Source organism: Castor canadensis, chromosome 5 (genome assembly GCF_047511655.1).
Source record: "Castor canadensis chromosome 5, mCasCan1.hap1v2, whole genome shotgun sequence".
In the NCBI taxonomy this organism is placed as follows: domain Eukaryota; kingdom Metazoa; phylum Chordata; class Mammalia; order Rodentia; family Castoridae; genus Castor; species Castor canadensis.
This window is the reverse complement of record NC_133390.1, coordinates 146895392-146919957: the sequence shown is the minus strand read 5'-3', so window position 1 is coordinate 146919957 and position 24566 is coordinate 146895392. Positions and strand designations below refer to the sequence as shown.

At 38.6% G+C, this 24566-nt stretch overlaps 1 long non-coding RNA gene across 1 annotated transcript in view; it reads right to left on the bottom strand.

Moving 5' to 3' along the window:
• Positions 1-6825: 6825 nt before the first annotated feature.
• Positions 6826-24566, bottom strand: part of LOC141423122 (uncharacterized) — a 79986-nt gene continuing 62245 nt past the window's right edge. The window contains exon 4 of the long non-coding RNA XR_012447775.1: positions 6826-6934. This is a non-coding gene — a long non-coding RNA (uncharacterized lncRNA). The remainder of the gene's footprint in view (positions 6935-24566) is intronic.

The following is a 24566-nucleotide window of genomic DNA, read 5'->3' as shown; positions in this document are numbered from 1 at the left end:
TAATAGACTTACCTCATAGGCTTGTGGTAAGGACATAACGGGATAATATAAGTTGGGAAATTTCTATATTATGTCATACTGTAAAGTGCTAAATAAATAGCATTTTCATATTTCAGGTAATTATCATTGGCCTTCAGTATCCAAATCTTAGCATTTATGTAGCTTTTGAGATTTAATTTTCAAGCCTAGAATTGAGTGATACAAGTTACCTTCAGAAATATCTCCTCTGGCATTTAATTATACATTAAAATTATTGGTCATCAAGTTTGTAAATCACATTTTCAGTTCATAATAATCAATGATATATAAGAACCTATGAAATTACCATACTCACAAAGTTAATTCATAATGGGTAAAAACATACCCAATTTTTCCAACAAATAAGTATATGCAAGTGATCAACTCACTTCTTACCAAATGCAGTTAAGGGAAATCTTAACTGTTTGTAAATATTGAAGAAGTGTTTAGTTTAGCCTTAATTGTAATAAATCCAAAGCATATGTGTTTAAAAGAGAAAATTAAAAAATGATATTCTAAAATAATCCTGGTTTCTTCCTTTCTCTCATTGTCATTTTTTCAAACATGCTTAAACTATAAATATATACCTGTATACATTATGAGTAAATCTATTTTTACTTCTTCACAGAAATTATTTTGCTGAATTTGTGGGATCTTAATCTCCGGTATATTATGTACTAAAGGATAATAGATTTGGCAGCAAAAATAGTTAAGTTCCATTAAAAACCAACTCCATAATTCACAACTGGCCTTAAGTTCTGCTCCCAGATCAATGGTATGCTTAGCTTCCACAAGGTCTGAAACACGCTTTCTAATTTTATAATTCTCAGGGTCATCTTTCTCCATTTTAAAAGATACATTAATATTTGTATTATTTCCATGTGTTCTCAAAATAACAGCTTAAATGGCTTGACAGTAAATGAGATTTGATGAAACTCACTAATCTCTTAATAGGAGTGTTTGGTTATCCCATTCTACAAAGTATTACTCATCATGTTGGGTCTGGGGGCTCAGAAGACAAACAGAGCCGGCCGGTGCCTCCATACCCCACGAGAGCTCTGTGAGCCCTACATCTTGTAAAGGGACGTGCAGCTTCACAAGTCACGGCCCCCTGGGGACACCTCAAAAATGCCACAGGGCTGACAGACAGGAGGCTTTCATGGGACTGTGTACATGTTCCTGCAGAGATTTGTTAAGAGACCACTCCACCCTGACTCCTGATCCCCGCCCCAACAGAAAGGACCAAATCAAACACCGTTCTATGTAAACACAGGGAGCTAGCGATTTTCTGGGCTCCCTGTCTGTCTCTGGGGCAGCTTTTCCTTTCTCTCTAATAAATCCTACTTTGAGTGCCAACCTTGTCGTCCCACGAGCCAATTCTTTGGCCCGTGAAGGAAAGAACTCTTGACACTGGCCTGCAATAATGTTATTGATCTAATTTTTAAATACTTAAATAAAAAATTTCTCATAAAAGGACAATATCATATAGGAAAAATCCTGAAAATTAAAAGGAAGAAGAAAAAAAAATCACCCATGATTCAAATTCTAGAGAAGACCATTACTAACCACTTGAGGACTTTACCCCATTCCTTTGGCTTCATATACATTTTCCATACAGGCATGACACAAATACAAAATAGTTTATACTGATATTTTAACCTTTGTTTCTGATTATAAATGCAATCTACATGGTTCCCTATAGGGAATTTTGAAAACATAAAAAAGTTAAGACATAAAAAACATAACCTAGGGGGAAAACCATCAGAGATTCATATTTTAGTCCTTCCACTAAATGCAACCACTTTTTTGCTGTTTTAGAGTTCACTGAAACGGTACAGTTGGTAGAACTGCCTCTAACTGCACAATTAACATTTTCCAGAGTGCCAAATATTTATTCACTTCTGAATTGGAGCACTTGCATTCGTCATGCATTTGTAATATGGAGCAAACACAATGTGTTACAGCCTGGTTATAAAATACTCAGCCTGTCATCTGCAGGAGGTCTAAGCATGGGAAGGCTATGGACTAGAAAACCATCACAATAAAGAGTCCACTAATCCTAGGGTTTGAGATAAACTCAGGATGCAACTAAACAGCATGTCACAAACCCATCCTGGTGAGGGAAACAGATTCAGGGAGATCAAAAGCTTCCTGGAGGCTATGAAATAGGGTTTAGCCCTCAGGGAGGGGTACAGCTAAAACAGGGGGAGAGCCACCAAGGAGAAAATACAGACCAGAGTCCACATGGATGGAGGATTAAAAAAATAATGACCAGAGGTGAAGTGGGAGATGTTGGGGCAGGCTTTGTATTATTACATAGTAAGTAGCCTGAATTTTATGCAAAAGTCAATGAGGCAATTAAATAGCAGAGCAACATAATCAGATATGCACCCTCACTAGGTTTACGCCTGTAATACCAGTATCAGGAGGCTCTTGAGTTCAAGACAAGCCTGGGCTACATTGTGAGACCGTGTCTCAAAGAAAAGAAAAAAGAAAAAGGAAGAAAGAGCACTGGCTGCAGGAGGAAATGGATGAAACATGTGATAAGGCTGAAGGTAGAGAACAGAGTAAATTACATCCTTATTGAGATTAGAAATGGAAAAGGCCTGAATGAAGGCAGTGGTAAAATGATGAGGATATCAAAGAGATGTTAGAAAACTCTTTATTCCCCCACACGCCATTTGGGGAGTAATCTTGGATGGTGATAACACTTGCAAAATTATTACTAAAACAATATCTTTAAGACTTGTCTTGATATCTCCTCCCAGTTTTTCAATATGAGGTCAAACAAGGCAAGTAAGAAAATATTTTGAGCTGGGAGCCTGTGACTCACATCTGTAATTCTAACTACTTGTGAGAATGAGATTGGTAGTGTCATGGTTTTAGGCCAGCCTAGGCAAATAGTTCACAAGATCCCATCTCTAACATAGAATTGGAGGCATGGTTCAAGTGGTACAGCACCTGCTTTGCAAGCACAAAACCCTGAATTCAAACCACAGTCCCACCAACACGCATACGCACACACACACACACACACACACACACACATGCGCACACACATTTTGGATCCTGTTCCAAAGGGATCACTGGAAGAGACTCAGATAAGATTCTTACACTATAATTGAAGTCAGGGGTGGGGACTCATGTTAGGTCAATAAAGAGAGCAGATGGTGCTGGGTGGTCACTGCTAAGCCATCTCCTTGGACAACTAGAATGTTGCAAATTAGGAAAATATTACTCAAGGCCATGATTATCAGAGCTATAAATTGAAGGCAGAATAAAGAACAATTGAGTCACTAAATCATATTCATAGTGCATCCATGAGAGTTACCCAAATGGATAACTAAGTAGGCAAACTTTTGCAAAGTAAGTGAATGTGTTGGATAGAGATAGGGTTTTACAAATGCCAGGGACCCTGAGGCTCAGTGTTAATGCTTTCATTTGGGTTGCTAACTGTGGTTTATCTGCAGAGGTCCCTTAATCTAGATGACCTGTACAAGACACTACCCAAATTTCAAACTATCCTTAATCCATAATTTAGCTCCTGGTTCTATCTTTTTAAAACAATTAATACTTTCTGAAGCTGATTTGATTGCCTCATGAGGGAATAGTGAGTCTGCTGACACTAGAAATATTCCCAAAAAATGGTTGTAAAATCACAAAATAAAGACTTTCAGCAAGAATCATATCTAGACTAACACACTGGTTTATAACTCTTGAGAGTTTTTCCTTTCCTTTTTTATTTTTGGTATACCGATATGAAGACATGCTTATGTATTATTATTTCTCTAACAACCAGAACAATATAAATAAACTCAACTAAGTTGATAGAAGATTTCAGAGACAAGTTGAGAAATTCCTTTAACACATTTCAAGATTCCTATGGCTTCGCTAGTTAGAGCTTCTTAAAAATTAATGATTTTTTAAGCAAGACAAGCCAAGCTCAGAAAGAAATATCACATTTTTATTCATATGAAGAATCTAGACCTTAAAAAAATAATATGGCATGATTGTAAAAGGGAGACTGTTAGGGGAGGGGAGCCACAAGGTAGGTGAAGAGGTAAAAGGAGAGGGTGATGGAGGTGAATATTATAGAAGTATATTATATATACATTAGGAAAGTAACATAATGAAGTCCACCAAAAAAAAACTGTTAAAAAAGGAGGTAGAAGAGGGAGGGTAGCTAAAAAAGAGTAATATAGATTGGGTTGAGTTTGATCAAAATACATTATATGCATGTTGTAAATATCACAATTCTTTTTGTGCAATTTATGCTAATAAAAAATTTTTAAAAGTATTGTTAAAAAAAAGTAATTATTTAAATATTTTATTCATTCAATCCCTATTAAGAGTCAACATCATGTTACTGTCTATATAAAAATAAATCATATATAAAGGGCTATTGAAACTTATACTGCAAACTGAGTACAGGTGCTTCCATTGTAAAACCTTGGCAAGGAAAAGAAAGTTTATGAAAACAGTACATAACAGTACATAAAAAAAAAGTTTCCATCAGAGGAACAGAAATTGTGAATATATCTGAGACATAGAAAACAATCATGAGCAAAGAACATAACTTAAAACACATGCAAGAGAAAATTATTCTTTCAACAAGTCAGAAATAGCTGGAAAACAAATGAGGGTGGGAGAGGCTATTGAGGGGAATATGGTGGAGGGGACACAAAAATCATACAACAGTAAGAGATACGGCTTCCACCTCTATCATTTCAGGAAATTTTAGAAAAAGGGAGATCTGAGCTAGCTTCATAATTCTTTAGTTTTTAGCATTCTCTCTGCTTTCTGAATTTTCTCATAGTTTAAGCCACATGTCCCTTGAGAATGTGGAAAGGAAAAAATGAGTGAGTCTGGTAATTATGGCAGTGACACCATAGCAAGAAAAAAAATTCTGTGATTTGGGGTCTTTGGGAAAGATATACTTTCAAAAATTCACCTAATTTCTTTTTGGTGCCATGTACTTTCTCAGAGAACATTAAGATTGCAGGAAACTTCAGGATCTGAGAGAATTGCATTTCACCAGAGAGGCTAGAGAAAGTGGAAGAAATTTGTAACTAAGTGGATTTGAATAAGTCCAGTCCCAAGGATTCAAATGGTCTTCTTCATATTTGGAGAGGGACCTAAGAATTTCTAGGCCCTGGAGGAAGTTTCTTTTTTTCTGTGGAACTATAGTTTCCACGTAACTTGGAAGGGGATTTGAGAAACCTAGCATGGAAGATTGGGAGTGCCAAACAATATTTGGTGACAATGGGCTTGGGAAATCTGACTAATGGGTGGGCACAAATAAACTGACTAAAGAGAAGCATGAACATTAAATTCATACCAAATGGAAAATTTGAAAGTTTATCCTGCTAAAGTAATTTTATTCTGAATGAGAATGTGATTACCAAGAATCAGTCTTCAAGCAGTCCAAGATTTAAATTTCCTGGTTTTGACTCAGAATTTAAATGGGTAAAATTATACAGAAGGCATTAAGACCATTCTCCCCTCACTCATATGGCTGCCTTCTTCTCATCATCCAAGTTTCAACTTTAAGATCACATCCTTAAACAAGGTTTTTTTCTAACTCTTAGAAATATGGTCTTATGTAATGTGCTAAAATTCAACACATGGTTTCAATGTCAAGTTATTAGAAAACTAATGGTCCTAAATACTGGTCATAGAAATATGTATCCATACCACATGCTGTCAGAGCATCAGTGTTGTTGCTCAATTGCTGAGAGCTCTCTCTTCTGATTCTTCACCATAACCATCTCTAGCACCAGGGTTTCCCTGGCAGCAAGAGCATTCTCCAATGTACAGCACAAACTGGAAGTGTCTGGGAATTGATGCCTCTAGAAGCAGTGATCAATCAACATCAGAAGAACAATGCTAAATAAATACCCAAACTCCTCATCTGTTATCTGGTGGGATAACTGGAGGCACATTCTGCTCAGTTTCCTCAGAGTTCCCAAAGGCTTGCATTCCAGTTGCCTACAGCAGTAATTTTGCTTTATTGATTTTTCTTCCTTCCTTGTCTTTCATCCCTACTCCCTTCCTATGTTTTGTGGAATCAACTCCCAAATAACTCACACTCCCATCCTTATAAGGGAGACCCAAACTCAAACAGCATTTTTCCACAAGGGAAAACAAATCAAACATAAAAGAAAGTAGATTAAGATGAATATGAACTAACAATGACTAATGATTACAGCAAGAAGAATAGCTGCAATAGAAAACAGCACTAGGGTGGCACTGATGAAACAAAATCTTCCCAAGCCGTGTGGGAATTCATATAGCTGGCCTGTGTGCAGACAGCAGGACTGTGAGCAGCAGCAGTACATGTTTTGTAATGATATGAAATATTTAGTGGAAGGCAGCTTTCATCATCAGACTCCTAACTTACTGTTTTCCATAAATTCTAGTAGTATATCAATTGTATAAATACCAAATTTTACTAGGAGTTAGTTCTTAATATGAGTACTTACTAGAATGTAGCACCTGGTTAGATAATTAAAAATGAAATATACAGCATATCATTTTTCCATGAGAAAGAAAAAGTTCTCATTATTTTATCAATTTGTGCCCATGAGACTCCTAAAAACCTCAAGAAAGTCAGACTACATTCTACTTCTGAACTAAGGAGAGGTTGCAGACATTGGGTAAAAATTCAACTGCCACAGCAAATGCCCACTATTTTCTTGGCGGCATAGTCCTTGAACCAAAAACACTTTAAACAATAAGATCCCAGTGGTTAAAAGAACAAACATGCCTTTAGGGGCAAGAGAAAAAGGAAAATACACATCGGTCTCACCAAATTTGCTCTTCTCTTTCTTGGGCCAAAACTGCTGTGTATAAACTGGGCTCTTGCCAGCTTCTTATCACATTCCTTTAACAGTCATTTCTCAGGAAGTTCTGAGTTCTGGAAAAGATAAGAAAATACTACCTGAGAAGAAATCAGCCATGTTTGTGTTGCTAAATGATTCTGGTAGGAAAGGAGCACATAGATGTTAAATCATTCACTGTTGGTAGCAAATTTCCTTTAGGTAGAAGCCTTATTTCCTCCACTCAGAAGCCTATTTCCAAGTCGCTTAACAGTATTTGCAAGTTTTTCTTCCTCAACTGGACTATAAAAGCATTGAGGAGCAAGAATTTTGCCTAATTTGCCTCCAAATTCCTAGAACATAGCATGTCAATATGCAAGCGTATGAATACTCGGTTCCCTTGCCAGGGGTAAGGAGAAATCAAACCTGAGGCAGGACTCCCATGCAGTGCCCTCTACTTGGCTTCCTTCACTTCCCTGTCCTGCTTCTTCCATTTCTTTAATGTCTTCCTGGGGTCCTTCCTTAATAACCACTTTCACATGATGCTTATCTCATGGTTGGCTTATAAAGATTGCCAGCTTTGACATCAACGCAGAGGACTAAAAATCAGAGCATCGGAAAGAAACTAGGCAACTGCCATGTTGTCTTAGTGAAGGATCCTTGTTTTCCACTCCAGGTAGCTTGAGTGGAAAATTTGCAGAAGACTTTAAATTTTGAGAAGTACATTGTGGCCTTGGGGGAACTTGAAAAACACCTCTCTGATTCTCTCGGTACTTGTACTCACCATTTTTGCTCCAGTTTAACATTCCCTATGATGCTTTATACTAATATGTTTGGATACGACTATTGATTACTAAGGAAAGAAACTCTTTCCCTGGCCTTATAATGAGTCAACTTAATCAATCTCTTAGTACCCTAGGGCCAAATGTTAGAACACAAAACAAAATAAAATCCAATGAATATACGTAAGTTCTGGTGTCTGCCTCATCCCAATCAGATATCCCTGCTTCCAGGACCATCTGCCATGGGATACTCACCTTCTCAGCAGTACTGTGGGCACAAGTGGACTTTTTCAAAATGAATTATAGATTCAAGGTGATGACAGATATCTCTAGGACAATAACAAGCTAAGACTATGTGTTTTGTCTTTGGGTTTCTCAATGTTGATACTGGCCTGCAAGCCACTATGTAAATTCCTGTTCTTGCTTAAGTCCCATCATCTCCATTCTTATGAGTCCTGTCTACCAACCTGCTAGACTAGTCTCTATGACTTCTCTCTTCTGCTTCCTTAAACTATACAGATAGTGGCTTTGATTCTGCTAATGTGATCATTTCCCACATCTACCATAAAACCTTCCCCAAGAATTCCAATCCTCCACTCACAACTGGTTTACCCTTATATTTTGTCTACTTCCCCACTGTTGCATGGTAGAAAGAGGGTTCATTATCTTAGAAAGCTCCTCAAAATCAAGGAGATATCATATCTTCTACTTCAACTGCTTCCCCTATAGCATTAATACTCAGCACATAGCAAAATGTAGCTGCTTTTACCTAATATACTGATTAAAGCATATTAAAAAATTTTTACAACACCTGTTCTAGTACCTTACACATAGGTTGGAATAAGAAACATTTGTATAACTGTCCCTCAAACTTTACCACTGCAGTGTGAGCTTGCTCTGTTTCCAACTGCTCTGAATCTCTTTGCCAGAAGACTTTCTCCCAAGTTTTTCTGACCTCAGACACAGTAGATTGGGCCATCTGGGAAATTAACTACTGGCAGCACTCAACTGGTCCTTAGTTGCTGGTGGATATAATACAGCTCCATCACCACTCCAAGATCAACTCTTAAGTGTTCCCCCATGATCTCCCAGAGCTTCCCAGCAGGACTAAGCTCTGGTTGCACACAGAATAACACAGGCCTCATGGCTACCACTTTTCTTATCTCACTTCCACTCTTCCCTACCTTTGCTTCCTGGAATGATCTCTCAGGTAGATTGCTTACATTTGAATTTTTGTCTTGCAGTCCAATTTTAAGGGAAATGGAAATAAAAAAAGAGTCAATAAAATGCTTATGGAATTAATAAAGGAGATTTTTGCCCTCCCCCTCACAAAGGAGCCAGGCAAGAGACAGAGTTTAAATTCTCAAGACTAGGAGGATAGAAGGCTCCCATGCTGTACCTCCAACATGGAAGCACACATAAATGGGAGGCTGGTGGGAACCAGTTTAAAATATAGACCACTACATCCTTGGGGATAGCTGTGAAGTTCACTGCACCAAAGTAGGCCTGGACAAGGAAGTTGATAAAACAGCTACCCATAATTCCCTGGTTCAATTTGGGATGGGCCATACATATCTTGGCAGCCCAGGACCCACCCCTATTTGTTTCCATTAATCCAAAAAAGAAGAAGAAATGAGGGAAAATAAAGACAACTATAGACTTTTTGCTAAGTTTGCTGAGCAACATTTGACTCGCTATGAAATGAGAAAATTTTCCCTTTTTTACTTCTTAAATTTTGAAATAAATTTTACCTGTTAAAGGAGTTTTTCAAGAATGAAGAAGTAATACAAATATTTGGATAATCATGGGAAAAGAACAGTTATCCTCTGACCAACTGGAAGGGCAGCTTGAGTATTTCTGGTGGTTGGTTGCATAATTCCAGTTTTGAACATTTAATGCACTATGCCTTTAGTTTCTAGAGGAATGCAATTGCTCAATGAAATGTGAAGAGATTTGACATGATTGTTTTTGTGGTTTTGTGCCAAGATCTTGCTTTAACTTGTTTGCTTAATCACATATCTTCTTGTGATCTTTTGGGGAGTTTCTGAACTTCATTAGCTCTTTGCTTAAAGAAAAGTTAATCTACTTGAGAAGGAAGGTTTATTCATCATGGGTCACTAAACATTAGCGCTTTCTAATTAGTAGTTCCAAGGCCCAGTTTCTAGACTACTACCCAGTTCAGCAAAATCGTGGTTCACAAGAAATTGGCCTATTTCAGCAAAAGCACTGGAATCAGTGCAAAAGTAATATCTCTTAGGAAAGCATTCATGTGTGCTTATAGCTAAAATGATTCACTCTAGCAAAGCAATTTAGGGCAAATGATACCTGTCTCTTCGTTGGGGAAATCCAGAAGAAAGCTTTGTCATAACCTTAATTTGAGGTCTGCTTGGTATTCTCATGAAAACCATCTTGATAAGCACGTAAATTTCTCACTGTCTTCTATTATAAAAAATGTATGGCAAATTTCCTGCTCAGCTATGCATAATCAGAAGACGAATTCTCACTGCTATGAACTTGAACTTGAGTAGAAGCTTTGTCTTCTCAGCAAGCTAGCAGGCTAGATGGAGGAGGAGCTTACAAGTTTTTAGTTTATAGATAAAGTATGTCTTCCTACTGTAAACTGTTGTGGTAGGCAGAATAATGGCCCCTCCCCCAAAGAGGTCTAGCTCCTAATCCCTGAAAACTATGGATATGTTATCTTACCTGGCAAAGGGTCTTTGCAGTTGTGATTAAGTTAAAGATATTAATATGGAGATTATCCTGGATTATCTGTCAGCCTAAACTAATCCATGAGTGTACTTAAAACTGAAGGACCTTTCTTAACTATGTTCCTAGGGAAGTATCACTATGGAAAAATGGTCAGAAACATGCAATCTGGCAGGTTTTTAAAAGGGAGAAAAGGTCACAAACCAAGAAATAAGGGTAACTTCTAGAAGCTAGAAAAAGCAAGGACATAGATGTTCTCTAGAGCACCAGAAAAGATGGCTACCTAACTGACATCTTGATATTAGTCCAGTGAAGTGCGTATCCAGACTCCAACTTCCATAACTGATAGATAATAAAATCATGTCATTTTAAGCCACTAAGTCTGTGGTAACTTGTTACAGAAGCAATAGATAACAAATACAGTCATGATGTTTAAATATATCCAGAAAAGATTTTTGTAATAAGAAGTAAAAAGTACTAGGACAATGCTAATTTCTTCTCCCCCAAAATTTCTAGGATTATATTTTTCTTTTTTCTTCTCTTCCCTTCTTCTCCATCATCTAATTTAGCAGCTATTAACACTTTGCCTTAGGGAGAGTAATGGAAAGGCTTGGACAGACCAAAGTAACATATACTCATAGCAGGGATGCCTTGAGGAACCCTTTGAATATTGACTTAAATATTAATAATGAAAGACAGGACTATAAAATAGGTACAGTTTGGGGGAATACTTGTGAGATGGGGGAGGGTAAATGAAGGAGATTAAAGTGAGGGAATATTGTTGATGGACTTCATATACTTATATGAAATAGAACAAAGAAAGCTCTTGCAATTGCTTTAAGCGGGGCAGGGAGGGGATAAAGGGGGAGAGATGTTGGGGATGATCTAACCAATGTACACCATAAGCCTATTTGGAGCTGTCACAATGAATGCCTCCTTACAACAAATATATACTAACTTTAAAAAAAACAGTTTGCCTTATGACTTCTAATCTGTTTTGGAAAAAAATAAAATATTCACTACATATGAGTCTCAAGTCCCCTTTAGGCATAAATCCCCAGTTGCAATCACTAACTCATTCCATCAACCATAATATTTTAGCATGTATTCTCACAATCCATTTAAAATGATGGATTGAATTAAAATAATGAATGATATGCAAATGCACAATGATTTATATATTCTGAAATTTCTATAATTTTTAAATCTAACATCATAGAATCAAGGTTGTTTGACATGAACTGGAAAATAGGACACAAGGCCACCACCGATGAAGATACATTCTAAGAAAGAAACAGGGACAATACCCCCCGCCCCACCCCAGCTGTTTCCTGTCATTGCTTTGTTCTCCTTTCATCTGCCCTTGCTTCCCATAGGTTGAATCCAGCTAGAAGCTAAATGGCTGAGGAGTATGAGAAATGTACATTGAAAGACTGCCCTCTACAACACAGAAGACAGCAGGAAAGAGAAGTGTGGAGACTAGATCCAACAGTAAACAGACAAATGACTGGCACATGCTTCACAGAGTATATTCTGGATTTAGGATGAAGTCATTTTAAAAACCTTCAAACTTTCAACTTTCCAGTGTGATTATATCTTTTTATTTTGTTTTGTTGTTTGGTTGTATCAAAGGACCTTAAATGCTTAAAAGAAAGTTTTAAAGGTGATCCCTAGTATGAGGAAGGGGCCCAGTGGGACTAGACTCCCCCCAGCTTAGCAGGTCCCTTTATACTTGAGTACAAGGGTAGACTCTAGAACTTTACTGCCATGCTGCTGCAACTGTATCTTCAGGCTTCTGAGTGGATAGAAGGATTCTAGTGGATGGACAAATCATGACCTCAGCAAAGTAGGAAACAAAAATGAAGGATTTCTAGGGTTGCCAGATTATTTCAATAAAAATATCAGACATGTATAAATTTAAAAGAAAACTTGACAAAATAGCAGTTAAATTCAAAATAGAAAGATTTCTGGCAACATCTTCTATTTCACATTAAATAAAATGACATTTTCTCATTTATTCTTTAGAAACACATGTTTTGTACCCTTGAGTAAGAAGACCATCATATAGAACAAGATAGCAAGCAAAAGTCTGTGCAAATATAAAATTATGGCTGAAATATAATGAAACTGTTCAATTAGATTGTTTTAGACTTTAATAAGGAAAACTAACAGAAGAAGGCTGCTGCCATTTCTTCAATGCATTTCAAGAACAAAAGTCAAACCTGAATGCTTTCGAAACAAGAGACTATGATCTTAAGGTGGGGTGGACTTCACCCTCCAGAGCATAGGATGGTCTTCAAACCACAGGGTAGACAGAAATTATAGACCAGCATCATTCAACAGGTTTATCACATGAGTCAGTTTCAAAAAGTAAAAAGGAAACAAATGAAATTAATTTTAAAGATATAAGATGAGCATTCCCTAGTCTGAAAATCCAAAATCCAAACTGCTCCAAAATTCAAATATTTTTGAGCATCAACATACCATAAATGGAAAATTCCACACTTTACCTCATGTGAAGGGTCACAGTCAAAATACAGGTATACTAAAAGTGTTGCATAAAATTATCTTATTTATAAATAAGGTATGCATGGAACAAAAATAAATTCATGTTTATATTTGGGTTTCATTTCTAAGATACATTTTATATATGTACAAATATTCCAAAATCTGAACTATGAAGCACTTATGGTCCCAGATATTTTGGGTAACTGATACTTAACCTGTATATTTTATTTAATTCAAAACATCAAAAATAATATGACTTCAATATTTAATCAATATAAAAGTTTAAAAAAATACTTTGCTTTTTTTCAAAGCTAGTCTGTGAAATTTGATGCATATTTTTATGCTGATGTCTCAGTTCAGATACTGAGATTAATTCAAAATATTTTATCTATATATAGATTTCATAAAATTTATAGTTGATAAGATCCATGTGCCTAAGTTCCAAGTAGGTGTAAGAGTTTGCCATAGAATCAAGTATTAGTTTTTTAAATCTGATTTTTAGTTAAATTAAAAATTCAGTTTCTCAACCACAGAAGCCACATTTTATGTGCTCAGTAAATAAATCTACCACATTGAAGACATTACATTCAATCAGAGACCACAAATGTAAGAACATATGAGAATTTTTTTCACCTTTATAAATTTTTCATGCTAATTTTCAATGTGACCTATTTTCTTTTCATGAACACTACTCAGAAGTCTTTAAATGAAAAGTTCTTGTCATTGGTATCCATACATGGAAGTAAAAAGTGTCAGAGAAGGAGAGAGGCTTCATGAAGAAAATGGAGGACATCAGTGGGAATTTCTGAGAAAGAAAATTGTCCTAACATTCCATGATGTATTGAATAGAAAAAATTGAGCGCCCCGCCACCATCCCTGCCACCGGCCAGCAGAATGGGCCTGTTCTCACTCACCTTCAGACAGGACTCTGCTACAAATGACTGAAACTTGATTCAAACTGGCTTTGACAATGAATGTCCTCTACTGGGTCGAGTAACTAACTAGTCTACATGCTCTGTAATGAGAAGCTAAGTCATGGCTAAATACAGGGGCTCAGATAATGTTATTAAGGATTTTTCTTAATCTGTCAACAACAACATTCCCTGTGTTGCATTAAATCTCAGTCAGCATTTCTCCAACAGAGGAAAAATGGCCACCAACTAACCCACCCTTTTACTGTGTCCTTAACATCTCCATAGGAAACAGTATATTTCTTTCTTAAAGGCCCCAGACAAAGTCCTAGGACTGATGGTCACTGACCTCTACTTGAGTCATGCCTTAGTCTGTTTTCCATTACTATAATGAAATACTTGAGGCAGGCTACTTTATAAAGAAAATAGATTCATTTTGATTCCTGACTGTGGGAGTCCACAGTCAAGGAGCCCAATCTAGTCTCTTTCCCGTTAGAGTCCCAAGGCAGTGCAGGGCATTGCAAGGCAAGAGACAAGGAACATGAATGTGTATACAGTCTCTCTTTTCCTTTTAAAGCCAGTAGAATTCAATCATGGAACCTCTATCCTGATGACCTTCAATCCTAATCACTTCTCAAAGACCCCAGCTCTAAACACCATAGTCAGATTAAGTCTTCACTCTCTTAATATCCCACAATGAAAATTAAATTGCAGTTAAATCCCTCGAAGGACACATTAAACTATATCCAAACCATAGTGGGTCACATGTCCATTCCTCAACTGATCCCCAAGCCTAATGGATTTCCCAGTCTCAGAGATAGAGGATTAGGTCTATCCACTCAAATCCCATGAGCAAGAAGCAGTACAGTTATTATTCCTAGGGAAAATGTTACCACAGCTAGGAGGACAACATTGGATGGTGGGCAGCAGAAATCCCTGCATGTCAAATGGAGACACTTGACAATGGGGAGGCTAGTTGGCTCCCCAAAAATGATTATGTTAATTCAGAGTTTATGCATTTCACAAGGAAAATTGTATCGCTTGCCAAGTGTTCCATCTCCTTTCCCCGCTAGTCATGTGGAAAACCATACCACTTTTCAGAAAACTAAACTTCAAAGAAGTTGAAAAACCTCACTGGGCTTCTGATTTTAATCTATAAAATGAGATTAATAGTAGGACCTGCCTCATACATTTACAATAAAGATTAAATAAGCTAATAGTTGTGAAGTGCTAGCAATCAAGTCTGGCAGATGACAAGTGCTTTAAAAAACCTACTAAGTAACTATGCAAAAATGTAGTATTATACATTTTCCTCAATAAAGAAGATTCATTGAATTCTCAAATGATTTCACATAAGTTTCTTCCTGTCAGGTGGCCTCTGAAGAAATGAGAAACTACTGAAAATGTTTATTGAATGAATAAATCTCATTTTAAAAGTAAAGGATACATATACTTTTTTCAGAGACACACTTATGTCCTTAAATATGGCTTTCCTATATTGTAATGTCTCTCTGTGAGTGTGTGCCAGGCTGTAATTAAATTAACATCAATGTAGCCTCCTGTCAAAGAAGGAACAATCTGAGCATTATGACTATCATGAGGAATTATCTCCATCTCCATTCTATTCTTATTGCCACAATATTTGGTCTAATTAAGTTAGCTGAGATAGTAATTATAGCCAATGGGTTTTACCTGGGGAAAGACTCCTTGAGAAATGAAGGTCACATCTCCCAGTGCCTTTGCTGGGAAAGGCAGAAAGCAGGGTACAGAGACTCTCAGACATAGAGAAACTGACTATAAGCATCACCTGCTCCTGGAATTGCCAAATTGATACACTGTGGGAAGCTGAGTCTCAGAATCCCTTTTTTTCTTAAATAGATTCAACCAATAAAAGGAAAGACTTCAGAAAGGAGATTCAAGGTACAATATGCCCTGCTTTCCCAAAAGGACAAGTCTAAAATTACAGCTTTACAGTTCACTTCAGTGCTTAGGCACTGACTCAAGTAGACCCTTGCCTGTTACAGAGACAATTGTTACCTAGAGGGTTAAAAACTAACTTCCTGCCGAGCCCCACCACCAGGTTCACACAGGTAGTGAGCATATTAGTTTACTCTGCTGGGATCTGGAATTCTCCCCATCCTTTACCTCTTCCTATACCTACATTCTGGCTGAGCAATTTTGTCATTTCTTCCTCTAGAAAGCTTGCTTTGGCCCCACATGACTTGCTTTGGCTAGTGGCAGATAAAATGGGCCACTAGCCAAAGCTCTTCACACTGAAGACCCTACTCTGCAGAGACCTCAAGTCCTTTTGCTTGCTCCTCTTGCATTCCTGTTGCTTTATTCTTTTGTTCTACAAGAATGAAGGACATCTTACTTTTGAGTTTAAAAAAGTCAATTTGTGCCCCTTCAAATCAATATGTAATTTGTGATTTTTTTAAAATAATTCTAATATTTTCTGGTACCCTACACATACCTGAATAATATATTAATTAAAAAACTGTAACATTAAAAAAAAAAAAAAAAAGAATGACGGACATCTTGAACCGAGCCACCCTGGCCAGTCGACAAACCTGTGTCGGTAACAATAAATGACATGCCACTGAGATTTGGAGTGGATGTATCATTGTAGTGATGCTGATCAAGATACCAGCCATCAGATAAAAGGGAGAAGACTCAGAGCAGCTTGACCACAGCAGGTGTAGTTTCCTATAAGAGAAAGTGGCATTTGTGATGGAATGGGGCGCCCTTAAAATTAAAATTTATTTTTAAATTGTCTTTTTCAATTCCAGCTCTCTTTAGGAAAGAGGGTGAGCCTCCCCCTCACCCCATACCACTCCACAATGCTGAAGTTCTGGCCCCTTGCTCTAAGAGAAAGACTTAGGTAGTAACCCTACGCACTGTGGCCCACAACAAAACCTACACGTGTGTATTTCCTAGCTTTTGTTCTATCACTTCTATAAATAACACTGCTTTGGGGAGGATAGTAGACAGTTTGAGAATGACTCTCTCTCTGGTTTTGACCAAAACTGTAAATAAATCCATTTTTTCCATTTTGTATATTTTATGTCATTTTTCTCTTGATGCAGGTGAGCGACCAGACCCAGATCCAAGCCTTTTTGGGTGGGGACTCTGATAGCTGTAGGAACTTCACTGCTCCCCATCCCTTCTTCCTTTCTTTCTGTAATTACAGAATTTAAAAAGTGAAATGCTCAAATTCCTAGAATTTTTTACAGTGAGGGGTGGCCCTATGGTTCAGCTCTAGCTAAGGATACATAAAAAGTATAGTCTTGGAGGAGGCTTTGGAAAAAAATTTGGTTGTCTTGATAAGAAAAAAAAGGGATGTCTATCACTGCTCTTCTCCCTTCTTCTTGCCTTGAAGGCAGTTCTGATGCCTAAACCAAAGAAGGTGAGCACCTAGAAGGTAAGCAGTGTGAGGCTGAATAGCCATAGTGTAAGGAGAGCAGAGGAGGAAGACGGAGAAGGCCTGGGTCTTTGATGATGTGGCTGAGAGGCCAAACCAGCAGCCACAAATGCCTACCTCCAGCCTCCTTCCCATTTGCAATACGATGAGTGCATGTTTTGTTTAAGTAAGATGATTGTTCTGATATTGAAAATTAAATAAACCTACCTGGTATGCCTACTTTATAATTTGACTTGGCTGTAGCCCAGGCTGTTTGCATCAGAAAGATGGTATAATTTTTCCATCAGATATTGGAAGAACTGGAATAAAAGGAAACCAAAGGTTTCATAGCCTGCTGGGGCTTGGGAGTGAGGAAGGGGTCATGGAAGCAGCAGTCTTGTCATTTAGCATCAAAAGGAATCTCTCTAGGAACTGAGATGGGGGAGCACATATCACCTCTCCTCTCTGTGCCTTGACCTATTTGACCTATTAAAATCCATTCACCATTCTTAGCTTCTTCCATCAAATTTTTTCAAAATCCAGCCAGAATGAACAAGATGTTCTCTGAGTTCCTAGAATGATGGTTTGTTTTGGTCTATGTGTGCCCCTGAATGAATACATCATCTGTGTCTCTGCATGAGTCCCTGTGTAAGGTGCCTTATCCTCCCTGCAAGGACACTGTGTTAATGGTTCCTGCAAAATGTCCTGCACAAGCTGGTAAGTGCTCTGCATGCATTGGGCCTTCAGTAACTGGTAGTGACAATGAAATGAATGTGAACATGGTTGATACCTGCCTAGCATCTTACCCATGCCTATGGGGGTGTCTGGAAACCTACCCTTACCCAAGGGGTGGCAACAAAAAAATAGCTCTGTTGAGGATGACTTCTACTGCAGAGGAAGGAAATTAAGAGAGAAATGGGAGAGACAACAGAGAGGAGACAGAAAAAAACATTTCAAAGTCACCTCCAAAATCACCAGAGTCTCTGTATAGTGTATTTCCTCTTGGGAGCATTTGTATCAGGAGTTCTGATGAAAAAGCAGTCAGCAATCTGCCATGGTTTTGCATTTTTACCCTTTCTATTCCTTAAAATATATGTTGGATCATTTAGAATTTTCAGTTTCCAATTTAGTTAAAAAAAAAAAAAGGAGGGCAAAGCTAAAGCTAGAGAAGGCTAAAGCTCATAATTAAGAAGGGAAAGTGGAGCAGCATGTATTGACTCACTTCTGTAATCCTACCTATTTGGGAGGTGGAGATTGGAAGGCTTGTGGTTTGAGGCCAGTGAGGAGTGGGTGGGGAAGTTATCAAGAGCCCATCCCAACAAACAAGCTATGCATGGTGGATCACCTCTGTAATCTCAGTTATGCAGGAGACATAGGTAGGAAGATTGCAGTTCAGGCAGACCCATGCAAAAAGCATGAGACTTTATCTGAAAAATAAAGTAACAAATAGATAAACACAGGGCTGGGGGCATGGCTCAAGTGGCAGAGCACCTGACTAGCAAGTGTGAGACCCTAAGTACTGCTAAGCCAAGAGGAAGAGGGAGGAGAAGGAGGAGAGAAAGAGGAGGAAGGAAGGTGGGTTGTGATGTCCTAGAATGATTCCCTGGAAACAGAATCTGAAGCAAGGATTTGGACCCAAATGGCTAATTTGGGAAACAGTGGGAGTGTGTGGAAATGAGATTGTAAGGAAAGAAAGCAGGTGCCGGCTTATGAATGAGTAGGGCATGCCTGTGGTCACTGGAATTCAGTCCCCTGGGGAGCTCTATGTAGAACACACCTCCACTTAGAAGGTGAATAGGAGCTGGGACATTCCCCACCCAACTCCTACTTATCAGTAGTTGAAAGCTGTTCCCAGGGGCTTCTATATTTTAACACCCCCAGACTGCTCCATTCAGAACTGAACATGCTCCTGCAGCCAGAGTCCTCAGGCAGGAAGCCAAGGTGCTTGCACAAGAAGCCGTTGGCACACACGGGAATGCTGAGCACTGAGTGAAAATGGGTAGGGCACCAAAAGTGTCTCCTACACGGGGACAGATAGAGAATAGAGGAACTAAGGGCTGGGGGTGAGGCAGCAAGGAATGAGGAACCCCCCTTGGGTAGGGCTGACATCTGGGTAGCCTGGATGTATATCAGTGAACAGAGGTAGGCCTCCCACTGAAACAGCTGGGAAAATATATAATGTACCCCCTATTCACCTATATTTTCTTTAGATTCTAGAATGTGTTCAAAATCAAGGGTCAGCCAGGAATGGTGGGGCACACTTGTATCCCAGCATTTAGGAGGCTGAGGAAGGAGGATCATGAGTTTGAGCCCAGCCTAAGCTACATAGTGAGATGTATATATATATATATATATATATATATATATATATATATATATATACATGTATGTAACTCTCCTGTTTAGCATTGGTTTTATATATATAACTATGTATAATCATATATGTAGTTATATATAAATATTATATATTGTATATAATTACACATATGTAATTATATAATATATAAATATAAAATTGTATATATATAATCATAAAGGTTAAAACTCATATTTATTAATCTTGTCCTGTGTTGGGAGAATAACAGAGTACACCCAAGCAGGGAAATACTCTGAATATGTTTAATATTATGATTCATAAAGGAATAAAGGGTAAGGAAAAGTAATAGAGGGGGTTAGACTGATTAAAATATAATACATCCATAGGTGAAACACCATGGTAAAACCCTTTCAAACAATGAATATATACATAAACAATGAAAGACAGGAATGTAAAGCAGATCCTGTTAGGGGGAGTACTAGTGGGAGGGCAATGGAGGGTGAATATAGACAATGTACTTTATATACTTGCATGAAAATAGAACATTGAAACCTGTTGAAATTATTTTAAGTAGAGGGAGAAGGATGAGGGAGAATGATAGTGAGAGTGAGCCTAACCAAGGTATATTGTAAGCACATATAGAAATGTCACAATGAAACCCCTATACAATTAATATATGATAATACAATTTTTTAAGTTTTTAAAAAATAAAAGCCAAAATAAAATAATGATTCATAAAGACTTTAGTAAAAGAAAAAAAAAGTTATGCTTTTCATTTAATGTTTAGTGGCTTTATAAAAGAAAAGATCCAGAACTAAATATCCAACAGGATTTTCACATGATAAAAAAATGAATTAAACCAATACTAGAAGAAAATATTAATATTTAAAAGTTTTTGAGTGGTGAGTTTGTAGTTACTTTGTCTGCTTCCTTATACTTTTCTAAAATTTATATATTCTTCAGAATGAACATGTATTACTTTTATAACTTGCTCATAGTATCTTTGAGAAAAAAAAAATATGTCACTCATTGCCACCATCGGCCCTAAAATGACTTTGCTAATTTGGCCCCTCTGAGCCTCTGTTGTTAGATTCTGTTTAGTTCTGTATTCAAGGATACCAGCTTCCCAGGAGAGTAGTATCTTCAACACTTTTGCTTTTATTCTCTAAGAAGCCCATCTTACATTCAAGTTCAACCAATCAACATGTGTTCATTAACTTAACATTTATAGAGTGACCCCTGTGTACTAGTCACTGCTCTAGGTCCTAGCCAAAACTCATAGTTCCAGCCCTCATGGAGGGAACTAATCAATAAAATAAACAAAAATATCTTTCTTTCAGTAGCACTATGCAGGTGAGAGACATGGTTCTGTTAGAATCTACAGTATGAGATTTGGATCTAATGGGGTTGGCTGCCCCCAGGAAGTGAGGTTCAACTTCAGATCCAAAGGATAAATAGGAGTTACCAGGCAAATGTTAATTGGGCTTCTAATGTGTGCATAGGGTTGCCATGCTGGGATCCTGGAACGCAAACCTCTGTCCTAAAGGCTCTCTCCACCTGATTGTCCAGTCATAATTAAGTTTTCTAAAATAAAAGAGAGAAAACAGTACTGGATTAAGGTTCTTAATGTCTGCAGAAAGTTGGAAGAGTTCAAAGGAACAGGCAGTCAATAGGAGCTAAAGTAGTCAGGAAAGACTTCTTAGAGGAAATGCAGTTTGAGTCCACTTTTATACCAGCAAGAAGGAACAGGATGACAAATAAGGTGAATCACATGAGCAAAATCCCAGAGAGATTGATGTCAGTGCTGCTTTTAGGAGACAGAGATGACAGTAGGAAGAAAGCACAGGATGGGTTTTAGGTGAAGGGGGTGGGCTGTCATTAGAAACCAGGTGAGGATGGTTGAATTTGACATGATTAGAACAAAGAGAGACAAGACAAAGGTGGCATCTTATGGCTGACTGTACAACCTGGAAGGAGAGAAGGAAAAGGGACAGGCCACAGTAATCCAGACAGCAACAGGGGTCTTACAAAGAAGACGTGCCTCCTTTTCATCCTTGCAAAACTGGGCTATAGCAGGTTAACTGGGTTTTTGGTCTCTAAAAACTATTCTTATAAGAAAGGGTAGCATCATTGGATTGCTCGACATAACCCATTTTATCTTCAGTATCCTGACGTCTCCAACACCCAAGGAACTACGCTGAAAACCAACCAGTTTCTTTCCTTTTCTAGAAATTCTGCCCACAGAGATCATTATTTCAAGTCAAGTGGGACTCAGCTCTCTAGAACAACTCTTAGACTGGAAGAGCCTTCCTGCTTCAGGGAGTCCCTCTTTCCTACCCAACCTTCCTGACTCAGCAAAAGTTGCTATATGATGTGGGTGTGGGTGTGAGAGTGGGAAGTGTAGGTCACCTTGGGAAGGGGCCTCTGTTTGCTACAATGTCTTGCTGGAAAGAGGCAGAGGTTTGAGAGCATGGAAAGAAATTGCTCCCCAGCAGATTCAGACGGAGGGAATGGAGTACTTCTTGCTCCATGCTCTGTCCTCATGGTTACATGACCAGCACTTCCTCAGGTGGAACATACCTTGGTAGGTCACTCTCTAGCTCATGCCCCTAACGAGATAGCCCCTCCTGTTTTACAGATTACCCTGGAAAGGTAAATTTCCAAACTCTGTCTCATTCTAAACCTTATTAAAATGCCTCTGAGCAACAATAGAGAAGCCAGCATCATCCTAGATTCAATACTCACTGCAAATCTCAAATCCAGACAGCTCTAGAATTTCTATAGACGAGGGATTAAAGTGTGGTAGTCTAGTTATCCAATGAGACTTCACCTGAAGCAGTATTCACATAGCAGACATGTTTTTATTTAAGTATTTATGTCGGTTTAATTTTGTTTATGGGACAGCATAAACAATTAATGAAGCACTAAAGCCCACACCTCCCAAGCCTTGATACCACTCTTGAGCCCTAAAATTAGGTTTCTGTTCAGCTAGAGATGCTCTCATAATTATCCACACCTTCATCTTAACTTTTACCTCCAGGATAGAACAGTACCCTGCAGGCAGAAACAGGTTACCAATGGAAAAACTGGCCAATCAATTATCTGACTCTGCTAGCATACCTGGCTCCTTTGTTCTCATGTGAAGGTAAGCATCTGCTGAGAAGGTTCTCAGGAGTTAGATCCCCCTAAATACCCAACTCAGACCAAACCTGCAAGCTCTTGGGGCCTCTTCCTACAAACACCGTGCTGTTTCCTGGGTCACTGAGGCCCTCTAGTGGCCATCTTGGGCTGAACTCCCTCCTGTACTCAGGGCCCTTCCGTCTCTTTCTAAAAATTCAACCAGCCCCTGGACTTAAATAGCAAAAATAAGTAAATAATACTTTGTTTTGCTTCTTCTGAAATACAAAAAGCAAATTTATGGATACCCAGTTGCAAGTTAAGTTCCAAGAGAGCAAGTTAAGTTTGGTCTCTTAACCTTCTCTTGGTTGGCTTATGTTTTAATGAGCTTTTGAAAGCATCCTGTTTGCCTACATGTACCTTGACGGGTTGCTTTTCACCCCAAATACATCTTTAGACTTGTTTTAGAGTTTCCCTTTTTCTCATAGAAACACACAAAGGGCCTAACTGGGTCCTTTCTGCGCAGGAGGGCAGATTTCCAGGTCTGTGCGCCAAGTTACCTTTCCTCATAAAGCCTTTGCATGATTCCAGTCTCCAGGGGCATCACAGAGAGCCTTAGCTGGACCAGAAACTTTTAGTTTTTTTTTTTAACTTTGGTAAGTGGGTGAGCTCAGGGTGCAGTTTGAAACTGGCTATATTGGTCATTTCTATGAATTGATTTGTACAACCCCAGGGGAAGCTTTCCTAATTTAAGCAGTCTGCATCATGACTGTATCACCTTCATCTGACCCTTGGGGGCTCTAAAGAGAAGCCCATCATATTCATCTGGCTTTTGGCCCAACCAAACATTAGGTCACTGACTAGGAGGATGCTGAAGGAGGGAAGGGAGACTATATCTACACATCTGAGGGCATCAACTATTCCCTTGACTGAAAGGAAGAGCCAGAGAGAACAGCTATTTGCTGGGCGTACCACTGAGTAATAATAGGGAAGGTGTGATCTTTTCCATTGCACACGTCAGGAAATTGAGACTCAGAGTTAAATGTATTTCCCAAGATCACACAACCAAGTAAGCAACAGGATTAGGATTCAAACCCAATTATAACTCTCCCTAAATCTCACTCTTTAACCAGCCTTTGCCTCTTATCTTATTTAGCTTTGAGTTTCAATCTCTTTACTCATAGACGATGTGAATGGTGACTCTTGGAACTGGGCAGTGTGTACCCTGCATATCCATACAGAGAGGCTCAGATCAGTATCTGACTTGAAACCCTCACATGTCCAAGGTCCTCAGTCTAGCCTGAAATCTAGAGACTTTCTACTCAAAGTTTGGTCCCTGAACCTGCAGCTCAAGCAGGACCTGGGAGCTTTTCATATGTAAGTTATTTCCTCACCCCTCACCCCCCCCCATCTAGTAAATCACAGTCTCCAAGGATGCAGCCAATACCCATTAGTTCTCACCCTCATTGTGCACTCAGATCACCTGGGGATCTCATTCCAGGCAGATTGAGACTCAAGAAGTCACAGGAAGGAGTGCTGGCCTCAGGCTTCTCTAGCTGGCTCCCAGATGGTGTGGGTGCCATGAACCACACTTGCAATAACATTGCTTGAGATCAGTAATTCTCAAACTTGAGAAGATCTTTAAATCACCTGGAGGTCTCATTAATCTAGATTGCTGGGCTCTACCCCAAGACATTATGAGTCAGAGGGTTTGGGGTAGGCTGGAAAAATGTGTGCCTCTATCAAGCTCCAGGTGATGCTGATGCAGCAAACAGGGGGCCCTACTCTGAGAATCACTATTTTAGCCCAGCAGAACTTCCTTTAACTAGACAATTAACCCTCCTGTTAATGGAGCTGTTCTTTTGTTTGCAGCCCTACTTGGTCCTTAAATCTTGGCATTTTAGAGCTAAAGGGATGTCTAAGACTAACTGGTCTTAGATAAGGACCTAAAGGTCAAGGGTCTCACCCAAAGCCAGGCAATTAGCCAAG